The sequence below is a fragment of the Ranitomeya imitator genome, chromosome 2 (genome assembly GCF_032444005.1).
Source record: "Ranitomeya imitator isolate aRanImi1 chromosome 2, aRanImi1.pri, whole genome shotgun sequence".
NCBI lineage: Eukaryota > Metazoa > Chordata > Amphibia > Anura > Dendrobatidae > Ranitomeya > Ranitomeya imitator.
Window position 1 is genome coordinate 241123773 of NC_091283.1, and position 24676 is coordinate 241148448.

General features: G+C 46.0%; 2 protein-coding genes across 5 annotated transcripts in view; one reads left to right on the forward strand and one right to left on the reverse strand.

The window, feature by feature from the left end:
• Positions 1–20433, reverse strand: part of LOC138662854 (oocyte zinc finger protein XlCOF22-like) — a 234776-nt gene extending 214343 nt beyond the window's left edge. For both annotated transcript variants that reach the window (XM_069748838.1, XM_069748836.1), the window contains exons 1-2: positions 20378–20433; positions 15813–15978 (exon numbers count right to left, since the gene is read on the reverse strand). The gene's annotated coding sequence lies outside the window, so the exon portion shown is untranslated. The remainder of the gene's footprint in view (positions 1–15812; positions 15979–20377) is intronic.
• Positions 20434–20501: 68 nt separating this feature from the next.
• LOC138662853 (oocyte zinc finger protein XlCOF22-like) overlaps positions 20502–24676 on the forward strand; it is a 56247-nt gene continuing 52072 nt past the window's right edge. For all 3 annotated transcript variants that reach the window (XM_069748833.1, XM_069748835.1, XM_069748834.1), the window contains exon 1: positions 20502–20579. The gene's annotated coding sequence lies outside the window, so the exon portion shown is untranslated. The remainder of the gene's footprint in view (positions 20580–24676) is intronic.

Here is a 24676-nt window from a genome sequence, read left to right on the forward strand (position 1 = left end):
CAAATTAATAGCACAATCGCAATCCCTATGAGGAGGTAGGGCACTGGATTTGGGCTCATCAAATACCTCCCGGTAATCTGACAAAAACTCAGGGACTTCAGAAGGAGTGGAAGACGAAATTGACAGCAATGGAACATCACCATGTACCCCTTGACAACCCCAGCTGGACACAGACATTGATTTCCAATCCAACACTGGATTATGGACCTGTAGCCAAGGCAACCCCAAAACGACCACATCATGCAGATTATGCAACACCAAAAAGCGAATATCCTCCTGATGTGCAGGAGCCATGCACATGGTCAATTGAGTCCAGTACTGAGGCTTATTCTTGGCCAAAGGCGTAGCATCAATTCCTCTCAATGGAATAGGATACTGCAAGGATTCCAAGAAAAAACCACAGCGCCTGGCAAACTCTAAGTCCATCAAATTCAGGGCAGCGCCTGAATCCCCAAATGCCATAACAGAATAAGACGACACAGAACAAATCAGAGTAACGGACAAAAGAAATTTAGACTGTACCGTACCAATAGTGCCAGACCTAGCGAACCGCTCAGTGCACTTAGGACAATCGGAGATAGCATGAGAGGAGTCACCACAGTAAAAACACAGCCCATTCTGATGTCTGTGTTCTTGCCGTTTAGCTCTGGTCAAAGTCCTATCACATTGCATAGGCTCAGGCCTCTGCTGAGAATACCGCCAAATGGTGCACAGCTTTGCGCTCACGCAAGCGCCGATCGATCTGAATGGCCAAGGACATACTCATTCAGACCAGCAGGCGTGGGAAATCCCACCATAGCATCCTTAAGGGATTCAGAAAGACCCTTTCTGAAAATTGCCGCCAGGGCACACTCATTCCACTGAGTAAGCACAGACCACTTTCTAAACTTCTGACAATATACCTCCGCTTCATCCTGACCCTGACACAAAGCCAGCAAGATTTTCTCTGCCTGATCCACTGAATTAGGTTCATCAAAAAGCAATCCAAGCGCCAGAAAAAACACATCTACATCACGCAATGCAGGATCTCCTGGCGCAAGGGAAAATGCCCAGTCTTGAGGGTCGCCACGCAACAAAGAAATAATGATTTTTACTTGCCGAACGGGGTCACCAGAGGAGCGGGGCTTCAAAGCAAGAAACAGTTTACAATTATTTTTGAAATTCAGGAACTTAGATCTATCCCCAGAAAACAAATCAGGAATTGGAATTCTAGGCTCTAACATCGGATTCTGAACTACAAAATCTTGAATGCTTTGTACCCTTGCAGTGAGATGATCCACAGAAGAGGACAGACCTTGAATGTCCATATCTACACCTGTGTCCTGAACCACCCAGAGGTTAAGGGGAAAAGAAAGACAAAACACACTGCAGAGGAAAAAAAATGGTCTCAGAACTTCTCTTATCCCTCTATTGAGATGCATTAACACTTTGGGCCAGCTGTACCATTATGGACCTGGTGGTTAGGAGCACACGGAATGACCTGATGGTTAAACTAACACAGGACAAGCTCTGGGAAGTGGGAGCTCTGCTGACCGCAACCCCTAATCCTATCACACACACTAGAAATAGCCGTGGAGCGTACCTAACTCTGCCTAGACGCCTCTTCACAGCCTAAGAGCTAACTACCCCTAGAGAAAGGAAATAAAGCCTACCTTGCCTCAGAGAAATTCCCCAAAGGAAAAGGCAGCCCCCCACAAATATTGACTGTGAGTTAAGATGAAAGTCACAAACACAGGAATGAAACAAGTTTCAGCAAAGGGAGGCCAGACTTACTAAACAGACTGAGGATACAAAAGGTATCTTTGCGGTCAGCACAAAAAACTACAAAAAGACCACGCAGAGTGTGCAAAAAGACCCCCGCACCGACTCACGGTGCGGAGGTGCCACTCTGCATCCCAGAGCTTCCAGCTAGCAAGGCAAAATCATGATAGCAAGCTGGACAAGAAAACAATGAACAACAAATAAACTAGCAGGGACTTAGCTTCTGCTGGAGTAGACCGGTCACCAGAAAGATCCAAGAGCGAACTGAACCAGTACTAAAACATTGACAGCTGGAATGGAGTAACGATCTGAGTAGAGTTAAATAGAGCAGCCAGCCAAAGGATAAACTAGGTCACCTGTGGAAGGAACCTCAGAACCAGCAGCTCCACTCACAGCCACCAGAGGGAGTCCATGGACAGAACTCGCCGAAGTACCATTCATGACCACAGGAGGGAGTTCGATAACAGAATTCACAACAAGCAACCTTCCGTTGGTTCCACACATGGCTTTTAGCCAGTGCAGAGGGTTGTGGTCGTTCACCACAGTAAAGGTGCGACCATACAGATAGGCCTGCAAACGTTGCAGGGCCCAGACTATGGCCCAGCACTCCTTCTCGATGGTGGAGTAGGCCACTTCCCTCGACAGAAGCTTCCGGCTCAGGTACAACATGGGGTGCTCTTGGTTCCGAGTCGACCTGGCTGAGCACAGCACCGAGGCCAAACTCGCTGGTGACGGTCTGCACCAAGAACGGTCGACTGCTGCACAGGGCTGTTTTCAATACCTGGAAGGCTCCCTCACAGCCACAGGGATCCCAGGAAGGATATCTTCATCGTTCCCACTACTCACACCAATTGGTCATGAACCGGGGTTGTTTGGTTGCCCCTGGTTCCTTCTGAAGGGGATTAACCTATATTCCACTTCCCTGTTCCGGTTTGGAACTTGCAGCTCTCTGACCCTCAGGTCAGACTAGAGACTGCACCTAGGGTAATTAGTCGCCAGAAAGGCTGCCTGCTATGTACTGGCTATTGGGCACACTGCAGCGAGGGCGATATAACTACTCCCACACAGGCGGGAACAATAATTATCAAAGCTGCCATCGCTGCAAAGATTCCCAATCGCACAGAACAAAGTATGCTGCCACCAACTCCGATTAACGGGTCCGGAGCCAACCCAAATCAGTAGCACAATTCACTTCAGAGGACACAGTTCGTTATAGAGCAGAAGAGACAAACTAGCAATTAAATATTTTACTCCATGAAAAATTAGGCAGTGTTTACAAAGTATAAAAAGATATTAGAAAGGAGACAATTCATATATACAGTATTTTCTGGTGTATAAGATGACTGGGCATATAAGACGACCCCCAGCTTTTCCATATAAAATATGGAGTTTGGGATATATTGACGAGAGTCATCTTATACACCCAGTCATATTATACAGCATGTGCGGTGCGGATGGTTCCCAGGGTCTGGAGGAGAGGAGACTCTCCTTCAGGCCCTGGGATCCATATTCATGTAAAAAAAAGAATAAAAAAAAAAAAATATGGGATATACTTACCCTCTGACGGCCCGTGGCTCTCAGTGGCGCAAGCGGCGACCTCCGTTCCTAAGAATGCATTTAACGAAGGACCTTTAATGACGTCGCGGTCGCGTGACTGGTCGGGTGACCGTGACGTCACCGAAGGTCCTTCGATCAATGCATCCTTAGGATCGGAGGCCGGCCCTTGCACCGATGAGAGCCGCGGGCCGAAGGGTAAGTATATCCCATATTTTTTATTTTTATTCTTTTGTTTTACATGAATATGGATCCCAGGGCCTGAAGGAGAGTCTCCTCTCCTTTAGATCCTGGGAACCATACAGGACCGCTCCCTGCACATGCCGTACCCGGCATATAAGATGACCCCCGACTTTTGAGATGCTTTGCAGGGGTTAAAAAGTCGTCTTATACGCCGGAAAATACGGTTCATTACAGATTACAAAATAAAAAAGGATTAACGTTGAAAAGAGAACTTACAGGTTATGTCATGGTATCATCTTGGCTGGCCTGTGGCTTAGGCTACTTTCACATTAGCGTCGGGCTCGGCCCGTCGCAGAGCGTCGGGCCCAGGTACCGACGCATGCTGTGGAAGCGCCGCACAACGGGGGCAGCGGAAGCATTTTTTCCACGCATCCGCTGCCCCATTGTGAGTTGCGGGGAGGAGGGGGCGGAGCTTCGGCCACGAATGCGCGGCCGAAAATGGCGGACACAACGTACAAAAAAAGTTACATTGAACGTTTTTTTGTGCCGGCGGTCCGCCACAACATGGCACAACCGTCGCATGACGGTTGCGACGTGTGGCAATACGTCGGTAATGTTAGTCTATGGGGGAAAAAAACGCATCCTGCAGACAACTTTGCAGTATGCGTTTTTTCTCCAAAACGACGCTAGTGTGATAGGAGCCTTAGGAGGATAAATACATCCAGATGCATGGAACAGCTTTGCCAAGCTGTGTTAGATCGCTTCCCGGCCAAGACTGATGGCTGGTCTAAGAGTATAGTGACTTATACTTCTGAGCTTGTGACATCACTAAAGGGCTGGTTAATGATATGCACTGATCGGACAGTTCTTTACCTTATTCCAAGGTCTCAGACAAAGGCATTCCTGAGTGAGAGGGGAGGGACAACGGGTTGCTTTGCCGGATTGGTCACCTGCAGTTTAAAGCCACACCCTGCCCACCATTAGTATCAGGTTGCCCTGTCTCTATCATAGGTTTTGTTTCGGGTAGGAGTGAAGCTGAGGGGTGGGGGGAAGAGAAAGGGGTCGCAGCTGCATTGTGAGTGTGTGTGTGTGTAGTTAGCCATGTCCTTCTGAAACTACACTCACAATAAGACATTTTTTGGCATCATTGTGACAGCAGCACAGGGCCATATAAATTCTTCAATGAAGCTGGCAGGCTCGTCGTACATTACGGCCGTATAGCGGGGGGATGGAGAAAGAGTGGCTTAGAATTCCAGCCTTGTGCGGGCAGGCAGAGGAAATTGCTGCTCAGAGCGCTGTATGTGTAATTGAAGTAATCAGGACTTCTTCCTGTTTCCTGACATATGCACTGTGGTATCAGTGGCTCAAAGGCATTTAACCCCCTTAAAAACATCAGTTACTTATTAATATCTGTAAAAAAGGGACGTTTGCCAACTTTGATGCCAGATGTGGTGCCCAGAACCCATTTGGGCCAGGCTGGAGGGACCTGGGTTTGATGCAGGGCATCACTTTCTGTGTATTGTAAGTGTCATATCAGTGGCCCAAAGGCATTTAACACCTTAAAAACATCAGTTACTTATTCAAATCTGTGAAAATGGGCTGTTTGCACGCGTGAATGCCAGTTCTGGTGCCCAGAACCCATTTGGGCCAGGCTGGAGGGACCTGGGTTTGATGCAGGGCATCACTTTCTGTGTATTTTAAGTGTCATATCAGTGGCCCAAAGGCATTTACCCCCTTAAAAACATCAGTTACTTATTCAAATCTGTGAAAATGGGCTGTTTGCCCACTTTGATGCCAGTTCTGGTGCCCAGAACCCATTTGGGCCAGGCTGAAGGGACCTGGGTTTGATACAGGGCATCACTATCTGTGTACCTTAAATGTCGTATCAGTGGCCCAAAGGCATTTACCCCCTTAAAAACATCAGTTACTTAATCAAATCTGTGAAAATGGGCTGCTTGCCCACTTTGATGCCAGTTCTGGTGCCCAGAACCCATTTGAGCCAGGCTGGAAATAACAGGTTTTGATGTGGGGCTCCCTGTGCTATATGTCTGCAGTGTGAGATCAGTGGCCCAAAGGCATTTAACCCTTTCTTCAGCGCTCTTTGGTGCCCACTTTGATGCCCATTTTTGTGCCAGTTTTATTGTTTCTGTAGCCGTTTTTAAGCGTATTCACATCAGGGCTCCTCGCTGCATTGTCTTTTATTATTGTGATGATTATTTTTTGTTGTTAAACCTATAAAAAACAGAAAAGAAAAAAATGCCGAATAAGAAACCGACGAATAAGAAACCAACTTCAGCTTCGTTGACAGGAGACCGTACAGTCTATATCTACAATAATATACACCTGACAGGAGCCCATACAGTCTGTATCTACCATACTATATACCTGACAGGAGCCCGTACAGTCTATATCTACAATAATATACACCTGACAGGAGCCCATACAGTCTGTATCTACCATACTATATACCTGACAGGAGCCTGTACAGTCTATATCTACAATAATATATACCTGACAGGAGCCCATACAGTCTATATCTACAATAATATACACCTGACAGGAGCCCGTACAGTCTGTATCTACAATAATATATACCTGACAGGAGCCCGTACAGTCTGTATCTACCATACTATATACCTGACAGGAGCCCGTACAGTCTATATCTACCATACTATACAGGTCCTTCTCAAAAAATTAGCATATAGTGTTAAATTTCATTATTTACCATAATGTAATGATTACAATTAAACTTTCATATATTATAGATTCATTATCCACCAACTGAAATTTGTCAGGTCTTTTATTGTTTTAATACTGATGATTTTGGCATACAACTCCTGATAACCCAAAAAACCTGTCTCAATAAATTAGCATATCAAGAAAAGGTTCTCTAAACGACCTATTACCTTAATCTTCTGAATCAACTAATTAACTCTAAACACATGCAAAAGATACCTGAGGCTTTTATAAACTCCCTGCCTGGTTCATTACTCAAAACCCCCATCATGGGTAAGACTAGCGACCTGACAGATGTCAAGAAGGCCATCATTGACACCCTCAAGCAAGAGGGTAAGACCCAGAAAGAAATTTCTCAACAAATAGGCTGTTCCCAGAGTGCTGTATCAAGGCACCTCAATGGTAAGTCTGTTGGAAGGAAACAATGTGGCAGAAAACGCTGTACAACGAGAAGAGGAGACCGGACCCTGAGGAAGATTGTGGAGAAGGACCGATTCCAGACCTTGGGGAACCTGAGGAAGCAGTGGACTGAGTCTGGTGTGGAAACATCCAGAGCCACCGTGCACAGGCGTGTGCAGGAAATGGGCTACAGGTGCCGCATTCCCCAGGTGTAGCCACTGGGCTACAGAGAAGCAGCACTGGACTGTTGCTAAGTGGTCCCAAGTACTTTTTTCTGATGAAAGCAAATTTTGCATGTCATTCGGAAATCAAGGTGCCAGAGTCTGGAGGAAGACTGGGGAGAAGGAAATGCCAAAATGCCTGAAGTCCAGTGTCAAGTACCCACAGTCAGTGATGGTGTGGGGTGCCATGTCAGCTGCTGGTGTTGGTCCACTGTGTTTCATCAAGGGCAGGGTCAATGCAGCTAGCTATCAGGAGATTTTGGAGCACTTCATGCTTCCATCGGCTGAAATGCTTTATGGAGATGAAGATTTCATTTTTCAGCACGACCTGGCACCTGCTCACAGTGCCAAAACCACTGGTAAATGGTTTACTGACCATGGTATTACTGTGCTCAATTGGCCTGCCAACTCTCCTGACCTGAACCCCATAGAGAATCTGTGGGATATTGTGAAGAGAAAGTTGAGAGACGCAAGACCCAACACTCTGGATGAGCTTAAGGCCGCTATTGAAGCATCCTGGGCCTCCATAACATCTCAGCAGTGTCACAGGCTGATTGCCTCCATGCCACGCCGCATTGAAGCAGTCATTTCTGCCAAAGGATTCCCGACCAAGTATTGAGTGCATAACTGAACATTATTATTTGTTGGTTTTTTTGTTTGTTATTAAAAAACACTTTTATTTGATTGGATGGGTGAAATATGCTAATTTATTGAGACAGGTTTTTTGGGTTATCAGGAGTTGTATGCCAAAATCATCAGTATTAAAACAATAAAAGACCTGACAAATTTCAGTTGGTGGATAATGAATCTATAATATATGAAAGTTTAATTGTAATCATTACATTATGGTAAATAATGAAATTTAACACTATATGCTAATTTTTTGAGAAGGACCTGTATATACCTGACAGGAGCCCGTAGAGTCTGTATCTACAATAATATATAGAAACAGAAGTGAAGAAAAGGAGAGCTAATATTAAAAAAGTAATAATTTTATTGATACAAAATTTTAAACAGTAAAACGAAACATAAGACATGGGGAGGAAAAGATATTTTTACAGGGAGGGAGGGGGTTTAAACCACAAGACAAGAGAAAACACGACTGCACTGTACCACAAGAGGGGTTTAAACAAATATACCCAATAGCAATAATATATGATGGTAATAAAGAGATTTGAGCAGACTAGATAGTCTCATGCAAATATATCATAATGTAAAACCAGGTATGACTTACTAAGGCATAAAAATGTCCTATAAACAGGTAAAGTGACCAGGCACCATATAGGTATCTATCTATCCTACCTACAAGGCAAGGAAAAAACCTGCTAATGTGGAGGCGAGTACTATCACCATAGGGTGCAGGAATGGAAACCCACCCAATAGGGTAAAGAAAGGCCAAGTAGTGAATTACCTGTAATCAGATGCAGTGGTATCTAGTGCAGAGGGGTAGTGCAGCCACGGTTCCCCTGCGCCCGACAAGCGCTGTTTCGCCGTAGCTTCTTCAATAGGGGCGAGGACAGGGTTCAGAAGGTGTGAGGGGTTTTTATAGTGTACAAGGGTGGCGCTGATTGAACCGACAGAATCCTGTGCAGCTTCCAATTGCGCGCGCTATAGGGCCGTCCCACCAAAGCCAAAGGGACTTCCGAGTCTGCGCACCGTGACACGCAGTGGAACGCACTGCGGTCACGTGATTAGCGCCTCTCGGGAGTCAGGGGGAAAGCACGGACCCTGCGCGTGCGCAGTACCACTCCCAGGTACACCAAAAAGAAGAAAACTGGGCAAGCATCTATGGACCTACGTAAGTGTACCTATAGGGGACCGAAGCACATAATATAAAATAAAGTAAGGTGAATGTACTGGGCAATAGAAAAAGGCTGGGGAAATACTGTGATGTAAATAAATAAAAATAAAGTGCGAGAAAAAATAAATAGAAAGGGGACAGGAATAGTGGAGTGGGTTAAAGGGCCATAAAAATAGATGTCACTACCCAGGATACCCCTATATCTACATATAAGGGCACATATATGCGTACCCAAGGCCGTGTGCATCCCCATATACCTACAAGCAGATGATAGACCTGCAGGGAAGATTAAACAAGACAGCGAACACTAAAAGGACAGAATAAGTGTAACTATAAGTGTTTCTAGATATAAACATCAGAGTGTCCAATGGCATGGTATGTACAGATTTATACAGAAAACCCACGGCAATGAATTCGTTGCTACATGCCAGCTCTTCCCATCTACCTACCATCATTAAAGGAATCCCAATAGGGCAGTTTTTAAGAGCTAAACGCATTTGCTCAGAGAATTATGATTTTGAAAAACAAGCGGCTGACCTTACTGGTAGGTTCCTCCAACGGGGATATAGTAAAAGAAACATTCGGAAAGGCTACAGAAGGGCTCAAAATACTCCCAGAGATTGCCTTCTATACTCATCTCAAAAAAAGTTCAAAGAGACTGGGAACCAGGTAAGATTCATCACAACATATAACAACCGCTGGGATGATCTTAGAACAATTTTCAAAAAACATTGGAACATTCTCTTAGCTGACCCTATCCTTCAAAAGATTCTCCCCTCGGGTCCATCTATGGTGGCAAAAAGGAGTAGGAACCTACGGGACTTGCTAGTACGTAGCCACTATGATCCTATTATTGAAACCCAGCATAGGCCACTACACCAAGGATTTTTTCCGTGTGGGATCTATAAAGCCTGCCTCAACATGAAAAAAGCGCTCTCTTTCACCAATGCCGAGGGATCTAGGAACCTGGAGATTCGTAAACATCTTACATGTTCCTCCATGGGTGTCATATATCACGCCACATGTCCCTGTGGCTTAATATACATTGGTATGACTACCCGGGAGGTAAAAATAGAATTATTCTTACCGTTAATTCGGTTTCTAGGAACCTTCCACGACAGCCACTTCGGAGGTTGTCTTCCCCGCCCTAATAGGGGACAGGAACACAAGAGGTTAAATACCCCTCCCCTTCCTGCACCGCCAGTGTTTTCCTGGACACAGTAGCATGTATAGTTACCACAAAAGTGCAGGAATCATCCAATAAGAATATCAGGTAGGGAGGGAAATTAGTGCTGTCGTGGAAGGTTCCTAGAAACCGAATTAACGGTAAGAATAATTCTATTTTCTCTAGTCACCTTCCACGACAGCCACTTCGGAGTAGTACCAACAGCTAATTTCTCTAGGGAGGGACTACAGCCTGCAGAACACGTCTGCCAAACGTTAAATCCCTATTGAAATTTAGCCGGTAATGTCTGGTGAACGTATGGATGGACGACCAGGTGGCGGCTCTGCATATCTGCTCTGCTGAGGCATTCCCCCTCTCTGCCCACGATGTTGCCATTGCTCGGGTAGAGTGTGCCTTCAGAGGCAGGTGGATCTAGTCCCTGCGATGAATAAGCCAAGCAAATAGACTGTTTGATCCAGTTTGCGATGGTGTTTTTTGCCGCCTTCTTTCCCTTATTTCGTCCGGAGAACCGAATGAATAAATTTTGATCAATTCGCCAGGCTTCAGTTTGTTGTAAGTAAAATAGAACCACCCTGCGAACATCCAAGGTGTGGAAGGCCTGTTCTTTAGGGTTGGAGGGGTTTGGGCAAAAAGAAGGAAGTAGAATGTCCTGATCTCTGTGGAAATTTGAGACCACCTTGGGTAAAAAGGATCGGTCTAGTTTTAGTACAATGCTATCCGCAGTGACTGTTAAATAGGGTTCCTGTATTGACAGGGCCTGTAATTTACCAATACGTCTAGCCGTAGTGATTGCGACTAGAAAGATTGTTTTCAAAGTTAAGTTTTTTATGGATATAGCATCCAGGGGTTCGAATGGATCCTGGGTTAGTGCGTTAAGTACAGTATTGAGGTCCCAGGAGGGTACCCTAGTACGGAGTGTAGGACGAATTCTGGATGCGGCTGTCATAAATCGCTTGATCCAGCGGTGATTGGCTAAATTTGAGTCAAAAAAGCTACTAAGGGCCGATACTTGTACTTTGAGTGTGCTAGGGGTAAGGCCTATATCCAAGCCCTTCTGTAAAAATTGTAAGATCCTTGCTATATCAGGATTGAAGGGTCTGGAACTTCTGGGAAGCACCAGGACGTAAATTTTTTCCAGACCTTAGTGTAGATGGCATTGGTTACTGCCTTTCTGCTTTTTTGAAGGGTCTGGATTACGTCATCTGAGAGTCCTTTAGCTTTTAAGATTGTGGCTTCAGTAGCCATGCAGCCAAGTTCAGTCTGTTTAGGTCCGGATGTAGTAGAGGACCCTGGTGTAGGAGATCGGTCTTTTGAGGTAGAAGGCAGGGACCTTCCAGGGCCATATCTAATAGGGCGCCGTACCAACTCCTCCCGGGCCACAATGGGGCAACCAAGATTGTGGTCACTTCGTCTGTCCTGATTTTTTGCAGGGTTTTCGCCAGCATGGGAATGGGAGGAAAGGCATATGCAAGGTTGAATTTCCACTGGTGTGAAAAGGCATCTATTCCCTGTGCCTTGTCTTTGTAATGAAGGGAGAAAGGTTTCCACCTTCGCATTTTGCCTGTTGGCGAATAAATCCACCTCTGGAGTACCCCATTTTTCGGCTAGGGACTGAAATACTGCTTGGTTTAGGGACCACTCTCCCGGATGAACGTCTTTCCTGCTGAGGAAATCCGCCTGAGTGTTGTCCAATCCCCTCAGATGTACTGCTGTGACCGATAGAAGGTTCCTCTCTGCCCAGAAGAATATTCTTGCGGCCACTTCTTTTAGAGAGGCATACTTTGTCCCCCCCTGATGTCGTAGATAGGCCACTGTGGTCATATTGTCCGAGTAAATCCGAACGTGATGATTTTTGATCAGTGCTGATGATGCCTTTAGGGCCTCCTCCACAGCTTTAAATTCTCTTAGATTCGAGGAGCTGCTGCTGATGTCCGATGTCCATTGTCCCTGAAAGTGGAAACCCTCTACCACCGCACCCCAGCCTCTTTTGCTGGCATCTGAGCGGAGTGTTTTTAGGGGAAGGTGGTCCCAGCTGACCCCTCTCTGGAGATTTTGATAATCTAGCCACCATTTTAGCGCCGATTTCACATGGCCAGGGAGAAGAATCTTCTGATTCAATGGAGTGTCGTCTCCTGGAATGTAGGAGAACATAAGTCTGGAGAGTTCGTGTGTGAGCCTGGGCCCAGGAAACCGATTGTAAACATGCGGTCAGGGACCCTAGTACAGACATCGATTCTCTGAGGGTCGGTGCACGCTGGCCTCTGAATTTGGTTACCTTGCGGACAAGGTTGATTTGATGATCTTTGGGTAGAAAAGATGTTCTTACATCCGAGTCCAGTAGCACCCCCAGGAATTTTCTTCTTGTGGAGGGATGGACCTCCGATTTCTCCAGATTTGGGATCCAACCCAGGGTTTGTAATATCTCTAGGGACTTTGATACGTCTGTTTCCAGACGGGAGGCAGATGGAGCCATGATAAGCAGGTCGTCTAGATACGGGACTATGCATATTCCCTGCTGACGGATGAAGATTATCGCTTCCGCCATAATCTTTGTGAAGACCCGAGGGGCCGAAGAGATGCCGAAGGGGAGAACATTGAACTGAAAATGTTTGATTTGGTGACCCTTGGAGACTGCGAACCTGAGGAATTTCCTGTGCTCTGGATGGATTGGCACATGGTAGTACGCATCCCTCAGGTCCACAGTCGCCATCATCCAACCCTGACCGATGAGGGGAATCACGGATTTGACTGTCTCCATCTTGAATCTCCTGTATCGGACAGAATCGTTTAAGGGTTTCAAATTTATGATAATTCTGTTCTTCCCCGACGGCTTGGTTATTAGAAAAAGGCGTGAATAATGACCACGTCCTTCCTCTAACTTCGGCACCTGAGAAATCACATTTGATTGTATTAATTTTTGTAGATCTTGTAACAAGGAGTTTTGGAGATCTGGGTTTTGAAGGGAGGTTATCTTTACGCAATGTGGGGGTGGTCTCACGAATTCTATTTTTAATCCTTCTTGAATGGTACGAAGGACCCACTGATTTGCGGAGATGTTTTGCCACTCGGTGAAAAATCGTGAGAGTCGACCCCCGACCGGAGTACAGTCATTGTTTATCTGGGGTTTGCTGGGCCTGAGGGGCCAGGATATTTTTTCCCCTGCCTCCCTTAGGATAACTCCATCTTCCCGTTTTGCCTTTTCCTCTCTGAGGTTTGATCACGGGAGGGACGAAAAAAGCGTTTTTTTGGGGTCTTTTGCTCAGGGAGAGATTTCTTTTTATCTGCCGCCTTATCCAAAATATCGTCCAGGACGGGTCCAAATACATTATGACCCTGAAAGGGTATGCTACATAATTTGGACTTGGAGACAAAATCGCCTCCCCAGGATTTTATCCAGAGTGCTCTCCTGGACGAGTTAGAGAGAACGGCAGCTTTCGCGGCTACTCGAACCGATTCAGCAGATGCATCGGCTAGGAACCCTGTAGCTTTCTGTAGTAAGGGTAGGGAGTCTAAAATCTCCTCTCTTGGGGTGCCTTGAGTCAAGTGATCCTCAAGTTTGCGTAACCAGATAAATAGAGATCTGGCCACGCAAGTAGAGGCTATATTAGATTTTAGCAGATTTGTGGAGGTGTCCCAGGACTTTTTTAATAAACTCTCTATTTTACGATCCATCGGATCCTTGAGTTGCGAAGAGTCCTCAAAGGGGAGGGCAGTTTTTTTAGTTACCCTAGACACCTGGACATCTACTTTCGGGGTCTCCCATAAGGAGTTATCCCCATCTAATGGGTACCGGTTTTTCAGTTCCGATGGTATAGTCAGACCTTTTTCAGGGAGGTCCCATTCATGCAGAATTAGATCTCGTAAGTTCTTATGCACCGGGAACCCTTTTTGGTCTTTGGGTTTCAGACCCTCAAACATCTCATCATGTACTGTGAGTGTAACTTCTTCATCCTCTACCCCCATGGTGCTTCTTACTAAACCGATTAGTTCACTCATGTCCTCAGAACTAAAATAATATTTTTTGTTTTCTGATCTACAGGTGGGGGTAGAAGTGGAGCCTTCGTTTTCCCAGTTATCCTCTGAACCTGAGGACTGGATTTCTCCCGAGTCCGGGTCGGATTCTACTGGGGCTTTTTTCCTCTTTTTTGGAGGGGGTGGCTGAGGCACCGACATCTGAGAGAAGGTAGCCATAGAAGAATGGACCTCATCTTTAATGAGGGATCTAATGCTATCCAACAGCGAGGGTTGTTCGGCGCGCAGGACCTCATCCGTACAGGATTGGCAGAGCTTTTTCCCGTATGTTGATGGGAGTTTGGCCGTACACACTTTGCATTTGCGGCTTGACTTTTTAGGGTCGGAAACCTTTTCTCCCTAAGAGAGAGAGAGAGAGAGAGAGAGAGAGAGAGAGAGAGAGAGGGTTTGCTAAGCCACTTAGAGGAATATCTATATATACATATATACATAAAAGCACATATGTATATAGGGGATAGCTGGGCCCAACACCTGCTACTTACTTTGGTAGGAGGGGGAACGCTGGCATCTGCAGATGCAGAGCAAGGGGGTCTGTCACTGTCCATGTCCGTCAGGTTGCTAACAGTCAGACAGCTTACCTTGCTACCCGGATCTTTTTATAAGGATCGGTGGTCCAGCGTGCAGTGCTCCTCCCCCCACGTGTGGCCCGATTGGGGTAGGTCCAAGAACGCCCCCGACGCTGTTTGTATGGCGTGCTTCTGCTGCTGGACGCCATTGCCGGCCGGCGTGCGCTCCATGGCACGCTTCCTGGTTGAACCGGAAGTGGCGCGCTTTAACCCGGAAGTCATCAGGCTCTCCGGCCCCAGCCCGGGACGCGCGCCACCTCCAGCGCTGCAGCTGTGGAGGAGGGAACCGGGGGGCTGCAGGAGGCCCCCGGCAAGCACATCACCGCCCCGCATTGCCCCCAAAGGGAGCGCCGGAGGGGCGGGAGGGTCCCGAGTCGCTCCGAAGAGAGGAGACGGGAGCGGCATTATCAAGGAGGGAAACCCGACCTTCATGCCGCCCGGCTTCTGGGTAAGTGGAGCTCCGTCGCCGGCCACGGCAGCCCCTTCAGAAACTCTTCATGCCCCATAGGGGACAGGAAAACACTGGCGGTGCAGGAAGGGGAGGGGTATTTAACCTCTTGTGTTCCTGTCCCCTATTAGGGCGGGGAAGACAACCTCCGAAGTGGCTGTCGTGGAAGGTGACTAGAGAAACTTCGGGTACGGGAACATGTTAGGGACATAGAAAAGGCCAAAACCATTCAAGATCTATCCCTTTTAAAGACCTTACCGCGCCATTTCAAAATCAGACATAATTGTAACCCTAAAGGTTTACTTTTTAAAGGGACTCTGTCACCTGAATTTGGCGGGACTGGTTTTGGGTCATATGGGCGGAGTTTTCGGGTGTTTGATTCACCCTTTCCTTACCCGCTGGCTGCATGCTGGCTGCAATATTGGATTGAAGTTCATTCTCTGTCCTCCGTAGTACACGCCTGCGCAAGGCAAGATTGCTTTTGCGCAGGCGTGTAATATGGAGGACAGAGAATGAACTTCAATCCAATATTGCAGCCAGCATGCAGCCAGCGGGTAAGGAAAGGGTGAATCAAACACTCGAAAACTCCGCCCATATGACCCAAAACCAGTCCCGCCAAATTCAGGTGACAGAGTCCCTTTAAAGCCATTGACCAGATCAATTTGGGGACACGTGGAGGGGACTTGGCCAAGTCCCTAGCACAATTAGAAAGCAAGTGGATTTATAGACTTGGCACAATCACCCCATGTGGCCTCAATGAAAGCTTTGGCTTTAATTCATTTTTGTAACTGCATACTTGAATTCTTAAGGACCGGTTTTTAGGTGTTTTTATTGTAGTTTTCCATTTATGTGTTTTTTAGTGATTTTATACACTCCTTTTTTGGTCTTTTAATGTTAGTGTATGTATTAACTGTGACGTTCTTACCTTAGGTGGTTCTGTGTGTCTGTGGCGTTGTTCCCGGTCCTTGTGCCTTGTCGCCTTGGTTCCCTGTCTGTGCCGTGGTTGGATTCCAGCTGGATGTCTGGTTCCGATGTACTAGTTCATTCTTTCTTCAGGCAGGATTCTGGACGCCCTACATTTGGCTGCATCTCTGGAAAAGAAACTAATGGATTGAGTTCTAACATTTGGACTATAAAGCATTCAGTTTTATATAGTTGTCATCACTTTTTAGGTGTTTTGCCATTCTTTAACAATTTTGTTATTACTATTACCCCATAGTCGTTAGTATTGGAATTATATATCCGGGTGCCCTTGGGCAGGGATTGTTTCCTTCCACCCCCCTCCTCGTCCTTTTCCTTTTCTGCGTACAGACGGTATTTTGGTTCATCTTATTACCATCTAGGGGTTTGAGTGAGCTCTATCCTGAATGTTCACCCTTATTGATGATGGATTTGTATCACATACACTTGTCACTCGTCGATACTATGTATCTCATTACCCACATTACTTCATCATGTCCCCTTCTTCCTCACTGTTTACCTTCTACACGGTTCACAGATATCTTCACTTCACCATTAAATTAATTTTCTGACCCTATTAATTTCATTTTATATTTTTTTCTATTTAATAGTAATTAATATTATATTCACGGTGATTAGTTTCTCCCCCCCCCCTCCCCTTCCCTTTGCCCATTGGAGCTTTACATTAATGTTCTGCCTGTAGGTATATGGGGATGCATGTTGTCTCAGGTACGCATATTTGTGCCCATATACATAGATATAGACATATCCCGTGTAGTGGTATCTAGTTTTACTATGATTTATATTAGTTTCACCTAGCTAGCTCTTGCCCATTGGAGCGCTTCATCTATGATCTGCCCGTAGGTATAGGGGCATGCATGCTGTTTGAGGTGCACATATTTGTGCCCTTATATATTGATATAGATGTATTCCGGGTAGTGGTATTTGGTTTTATCATTATTTAATTAGTTACACTTATTCTGTCCTTTTAGTGTTCGCTGTCTTGTTTAATCTTCCCTGCAGGTCTATAATCTGCTTGTAGGTATATGGGGATGCACACGGCCTTGGGTACGCATATATGTGCCCTTATATGTAGATATAGGGGTATCCCGGGTAGTGACATCTATTTTTATGGCCCTTTAACCCACTCCACTATTCCTGTCCCCTTTCTATTTATTTTTTCTCGCACTTTATTTTTATTTATTTACATCACAGTATTTCCCCAGCCTTTTTCTATTGCCCAGTACATTCACCTTACTTTATTTTATATTATGTGCTTCGGTCCCCTATAGGTACACTTACGTAGGTCCATAGATGCTTGCCCAGTTTTCTTCTTTTTGGTGTACCTGGGAGTGGTACTGCGCACGCGCAGGGTCTGTGCTTTCCCCCTGACTCCCGAGAGGCGCTAATCACGTGACCGCAGTGTGTTCCACTGCGTGCCACGGTGCGCATGCTCGGTAGTCCCCTTCGGTTGGGTGGGACGGCCCCTGTATGCGCGCGCAGCTTCAACCCTCCCAGAACACTCGCTTCATCATTTCTTCCATGGTTCTGGTTCCTTGGCGGCAATGCGCACGCGCGGGGTCCGTACCCCGCCTCTGACTTCCGAGAAGCGCGATCACGTGACCGCAGTGCGTTCCACTGCGTGTCACGGTGCGCAGACTCGGAAGTCCCTTTGGCTTTGGTGGGACGGCCCTATAGCGCGCGCAATTGGAAGCTGCACAGGATTCTGTCGGTTCAATCAGCGCCACCCTTGTACACTATAAAAACCCCTCACACCTTCTGAACCCTGTCCTCGCCCCTATTGAAGAAGCTACGGCGAAACAGCGCTTGTCGGGCGCAGGGGAACTGTGGCTGCACTACCCCTCTGCACTAGATACCACTGCATCTGATTACAGGTAATTCACTACTTGGCCTTTCTTTACCCTATTGGGTGGGTTTCCATTCCTGCACCCTATGGTGATAGTACTCGCCTCCACATTAGCAGGTTTTTTCCTTGCCTTGTAGGTAGGATAGATACCTACCTATATGGTGCCTGGTCACTTTACCTGTTTATAGGACATTTTTATGCCTTAGTAAGTCATACCTGGTTTTACATTATGATATATTTGCATGAGATTATCTAGTCTGCTCAAATCTCTTTATTACCATCATATATTATTGCTATTGGGTATATTTGTTTAAACCCCTCTTGTGGTACAGTGCAGTCGTGTTTTCTCTTGTCTGGTGGTTTAAACCCCCTCCCTCCCTGTAAAAATATCTTTTCCTCCCCATGTCTTATGTTTCGTTTTACTGTTTAAAATTTTGTATCAATAAAATTATTACTTTTTTAATATTAGCTCAACTTTTCTTCACTTCTGTTTCTATTGTGGTATCACACGATGGAATATGTGACTTATTAGAATTTTTGAAGTGACTCATAGCCTGTGGTTTGTATTTAGGACTATGGTAACAATAATATATACCTGACAGGAGCCCGTACAGTCTGTATCTACAATAATATATACCTGACAGGAGCCCGTACAGTCTATATCTACAATAATATACACCTGACAGGAGCCCGTACAGTCTATATCTACAATAATATATACCTGACAGGAGCCCGTACAGTCTATATCTACAATAATATATACCTGACAGGAGCCCGTACAGTCTATATCTACAATAATATATACCTGACAGGAGCCCGTACAGTCTGTATCTACCATACTATATACCTGACAGGCGCCCGTACAGTCTGTATCTACCATAATATATACCTGACAGGAGCCCGTACAGTCTGTATCTACAATAATATACACCTGACAGGAGCCCGTACAGTCTGTATCTACAATACTATATACCTGACAGGAGCCCGTACAGTCTATATCTACAATAATATATACCTGACAGGAGCCCGTACAGTCTGTATCTACAATAATATATACCTGACAGGAGCCCGTACAGTCTGTATCTACAATAATATATACCTGACAGGAGCCCATACAGTCTATATCTACAATAATATATACCTGACAGGAGCCCGTACAGTCTATATCTACAATAATATATACCTGACAGGAGCCCGTACAGTCTATATCTACAATAATATATACCTGACAGGGGCCCGTACAGTCTATATCTACAATAATATATACCTGACAGGAGCCCGTACAGTCTATATCTACAATAATATATACCTGACAGGAGCCCGTACAGTCTGTATCTACCATACTATATACCTGACAGGAGCCCATACACTCTGTATCTACAATAATATATACCTGACAGGGGCCCGTACAGTCTATATCTACAATAATATATACCTGACAGGAGCCCGTACAGTCTATATCTACAATAATATATACCTGACAGGAGCCCGTACAGTCTATAGCTACAATAATATATACCTGACAGGGGCCTGTACAGTCTATATCTACAATAATATATACCTGACAGGAGCCCGTACAGTCTATATCTACAATAATATATACCTGACAGGAGCCCGTACAGTCTATATCTACAATAATATATACCTGACAGGAGCCCGTACAGTCTGTATCTACCATACTATATACCTGACAGGAGCCCGTACAGTCTATATCTACAATAATATATACCTGACAGGAGCCCGTACAGTCCATATCTACAATAATATACACCTGACAGGAGCCCGTACAGTCTATATCTACAATAATATATACCTGACAGGAGCCCGTACAGTCTGTATCTACCATACTATATACCTGACAGGAGCCCGTACAGTCTATATCTACAATACTATATACCTGACAGGAGCCCGTACAGTCTATATCTACAATAATATACACCTGACAGGAGCCGTACAGTCTGTATCTACCATACTATATACCTGACAGGAGCCCGTACAGTCTGTATCTACCATACTATATACCTGACAGGAGCCCATACAGTCTGTATCTACCATACTATAGACCTGACAGGAGCCCATACAGTCTGTATCTACCATACTATAGACCTGACAGGAGCCCGTACAGTCTATATCTACAATAATATATACCTGACAGGAGCCCGTACAGTCTGTATCTACCATACTATATACCTGACAGGAGCCCGTACAGTCTATATCTACAATAATATACACCTGACAGGAGCCCATACAGTCTATATCTACAATAATACATACCTGACAGGAGCCCGTACAGTCTATATCTACAATAATATAGACCTGACAGGAGCCCGTACAGTCTAGTGTCTTCACCAGTGAGCTGACTAGACTGTATGGGCTGCATTCAGGACCTGGCAGGAGCCCATATATTCTGCTGGTTTTAATAATTTATACCTTGAAGGAGCACATACATTCTAGTGTCATATATAGGCTGCAGTCAGGGCCAGGCAGCCGCCCATAAAGTCTGCTATCTTCAAGAATATATACCTGACTGCAGCCCATACACTCTAGCATCTACAGTACTGAGCCGGCTACACTGTATGGGCTGCAGTCAGGAAACCAGGAAGGAGCCCATACAGTCTATGCTCAACCCACACTGCAGCTCCCCAGTCCTGTCCTGTCCTCACACTGCTCCACGCTGCCGCCTCTCATTTCCCGCATCTCTTCTCCACCAGCAGCTTCCTGCCTTGCTATCGGAGGCCAATAAAGGAAGCCCCGCCTCTTCCGGTGACATCACGATTTCAAGGAATCACTCCTCCCCCTCAAGAAATCAACTCCATCTAGACGCTACCGTGTGGGTCCTGTGGGAGTGCGGCTCTGCAGGTGGAGGTATGTGGAGATTCCCCATTACTGAGCGCGGGGACATTAACCCCTTCTGCACTGAGACTCTTTATAAGAATCATAACGTTGTTGTTCTGTTTCCTGTAATAGATACATACGAGCCAACTATGGAGGACAGGAAGTGAGGGAGCGGATTGTTCTCCTAGTACAGGGCCCCTTTCTTGGCCCCACACAGTGTAATGCCCCCATTATGCCCTGTAAGCAGGGTTCTGCCCCACACCCAGCTGCCTCGGGCACTTTACCATGAGCTGGTACCTCAGATTCTTCCCCGCACCCCTTTCCTTTGTTGGCGCCAAATCTGTTCTGCCTTTGGGGCTCCGGCCTATATAATATCAGTAACTGCGTCATCAAGGTCTCCTGACCAGGTGCACCCTCTAGACTCTTCCCTCCGGAAACCCTCCCTCTTCCCATTGATGTCACATGGTCCCGTCTGGACGGCAGATAGCAGTCTGTACAAATGCAGCACAGCCCTGAGGAGTCTTTTTTATGACTCTCCTTTTTACACCCCTTATGTAATATATATGATGGCGCTCACACAGTATAATGTTTCCACAGTACTGGCATCTCTCGTAAAAAAGGTATTTTCACACTACCGCCATACCCCCACACAGTATAATGTTCTCATAGTACCGCCATCCCCCCCACACACAGTATAATGTTCTCATACTACCGCCATCCCCCCCACACACAGTATAATGTTATCATAGTACCGCCATCCCCCCCCACACACAGTATAATGTTCTCATACTACCGCCATCCCCCCCACACACAGTATAATGTTCTCATAGTACCGCCATACCCCCCACACAGTATAATGTTCCTACAGTACCGCCATACCCCCACACAGTATGTTCTCATAGTACCGCCATACCCCCACACACAGTGTAATGTTCTCATAGTACCGCCATACCCCCACACACAGTATAATGTTCTCATACTACCGCCATCCCCCCCACACACAGGATAATGTTCTCATACTACCGCCATACCCCCCACACAGTATAATGTTCTCATAGTACCGCCATACCCCCCACACAGTATAATGTTCCTACAGTACCACCATACCCCCACACAGTATAATGTTCTCATAGTACCGCCATACCCCCACACAGTGTAATGTTCTCATAGTACCGCCATACCCCCACACACAGTGTAATGTTCTCATAGTACCGCCATACCCCCACACACAGTATAATGTTCTCATACTACCGCCATACCCCCCACACACAGTATAATGTTCTCATAGTACCGCCATACCCCCCACACAGTAATGTTCCTACAGTACCACCATACCCCCACACAGTATAATGTTCTCATAGTACCGCCATACCCCCACACACAGTGTAATGTTCTCATAGTACCGCCATACCCCCACACACAGTGTAATGTTCTCATAGTACCGCCATACCCCCACACACAGTATAATGTTCTCATACTACCGCCATCCCCCCCACACACAGTATAATGTTCTCATAGTACCGCCATACCCCCCACACAGTAATGTTCCTACAGTACCGCCATACCCCCACACAGTATAATGTTCTCATAGTACCGCCATACCCCCACACACATTATAATGTTCTCATAGTACCGCCATCCCACCACACACAGTATAATGTTCTCATAATACCGCCATACCCCCACACACAGTATAATGTTCTCATAGTACCGCCATACCCCCACACACAGTATAATGTTCTCATAGTACCGCCATACCCCCACACACAGGATAATGTTCTCATAGTACCGCCATACCCCCACTCACATGATAATGATCTCATAGTACCGCCATACCCCCACACACAGTATAATTTTCTCATAGTACCACCATCCCACCACACACAGTATAATGTTCTCATAGTACCACCACACACAGTATAATGTTCTCATAATACCGCCATACCCCCACACAGTATAATGTTCTCATAGTACCGCCATACCCCCACACACAGTATAATGTTCTCATAGTACCGCCATCCCCCACACAGTATAATGTTCTCATAGTACCGCCATACCCCCACACAGTATAATGTTCTCATAGTACCACCATACCCCCACACACAGTATAATGTTCTCATAGTACCGTCATACCCCCACACAGTATAATGTTCTCATAGTACCACCATACCCCCACACACAGTATAATGTTCCTACAGTACCTCCATACCCCCACACACAGTATAATGTTCTCATAGTACCGCCATACCCCCACACACAGTATAATGTTCCTACAGTACCTCCATCCACCACACACAGTATAATCTCATAGTACCGCCATACCCCCACACACAGTATAATTTTCTCATAGTACCACCATACACAGTATAATGTTCTCATAGTACCACCATCCCACCACACACAGTATAATGTTCTCATAATACCGCCATACCCCCACACAGTATAATGTTCTCATAGTACCGCCATACCCCCACACACAGTATAATGTTCTCATAGTACCGCCATCCCCCACACACAGTATAATGTTCTCATAGTACCGTCATACCCCCACACAGTATAATGTTCTCATAGTACCGCCATACCCCCACACACAGTATAATGTTCCTACAGTACCTCCATACCCCCACACACAGTATAATGTTCTCACAGTACCGCCATACCCCCACACACAGTATAATGTTCTCATAGTACCGCCATACCCCCACACACAGTATAATGTTCTCATAGTACTGCCATACCCCCACACACAGTATAATGTTCTCATAGTACCGCCGTACCCCCACGCACAGTATAATATTCCTTCAGTACCGCCATACCCCCACACACAGTATAATGTACCTACAGTACCATCATACCCCCACGCACAGTATAATGTTCCCACAGTACCATCATACCCCCACACACAGTATAATGTACCTACAGTACCATCATACCCCCACACACATTATAATGTTATCACAGTACCGCCATACCCCCACACACATTATAATGTTCCTACAGTACCTCCAGCCACCACACAGTATAATCTTCTCATAGTACCGCCACCCCCCCACACACAGTATAATGTTCCTACAGTACCTCCAGCCACCACACAGTATAATCTCATAGTACCACCATACCCCCACACACAGTATAATGTTCTCACAGTACCGCCATACCCCCCACACACATTTCACAGTACCGCCATACCCCCACACACAGTATAATGTTCTCATAGTACTGCCATACCCCCACACACATTTCACAGTACCGCCATACCCCCACACACAGTATAATGTTCTCATAGTACTGCCATACCTGTTGTGATAGGCAATTCAGTAACACAATGTACATAGCGATCAGAGCACATACAGTGATCTGACAATAACCCAAAATAATAGAACGAGCTCTGAGACGTGGGAACTCTGTAGACCGCAATCCCTGATCCTCTCCAAACACAACTAGAGGCAGCTGTGGATTGCGCCTAACGCTCCCTATGCAACTCGGCACAGCCTGAGAAACTAACTAGCCTGAAGATAGAAAAATAAGCCTACCTTGCCTCAGAGAAATACCCCAAAGGAAAAGGCAGCCCCCCACATATAATGACTGTGAGTAAGATGAAAAGACAAACGTAGGGATGAAATAGATTCAGCAAAGTGAGGCCCGAAATTCTAGACAGAACGAGGATAGGAAAGATAACTTTGCGGTCTACACAAAACCCTAACGAAAACCACGCAAAGGGGACAAAAAGACCCTCCGTACCGAACTAACGGCACGGAGGTACACCCCTTGCGTCCCAGAGCTTCCAGCAAAACAAATAGACAAGCTGGACAGAAAAAATAGCAACAAATAGCAAAGAAGCACTTAGCTATGCAGAGCAGCAGGCCACAGGAATGATCCAGAGATACACAAGTCCAACATTGACAGGAAGCATGGATCAAAGCATTAGGTGGAGTTAAGTAGAGAAGCAGCTAACGAGCTCACCAGATCACCTGAGGGAGGAAACTCAGAAGCTGCAGTACCACTTTCCTCCACAAACGGAAGCTCCCAGAGAGAATCAGCCGAAGTACCACTTGTGACCACAGGAGTGAACTCTGCCACAGAATTCACAACACATACCCCCACAAACATAATGGTATCACAGTACC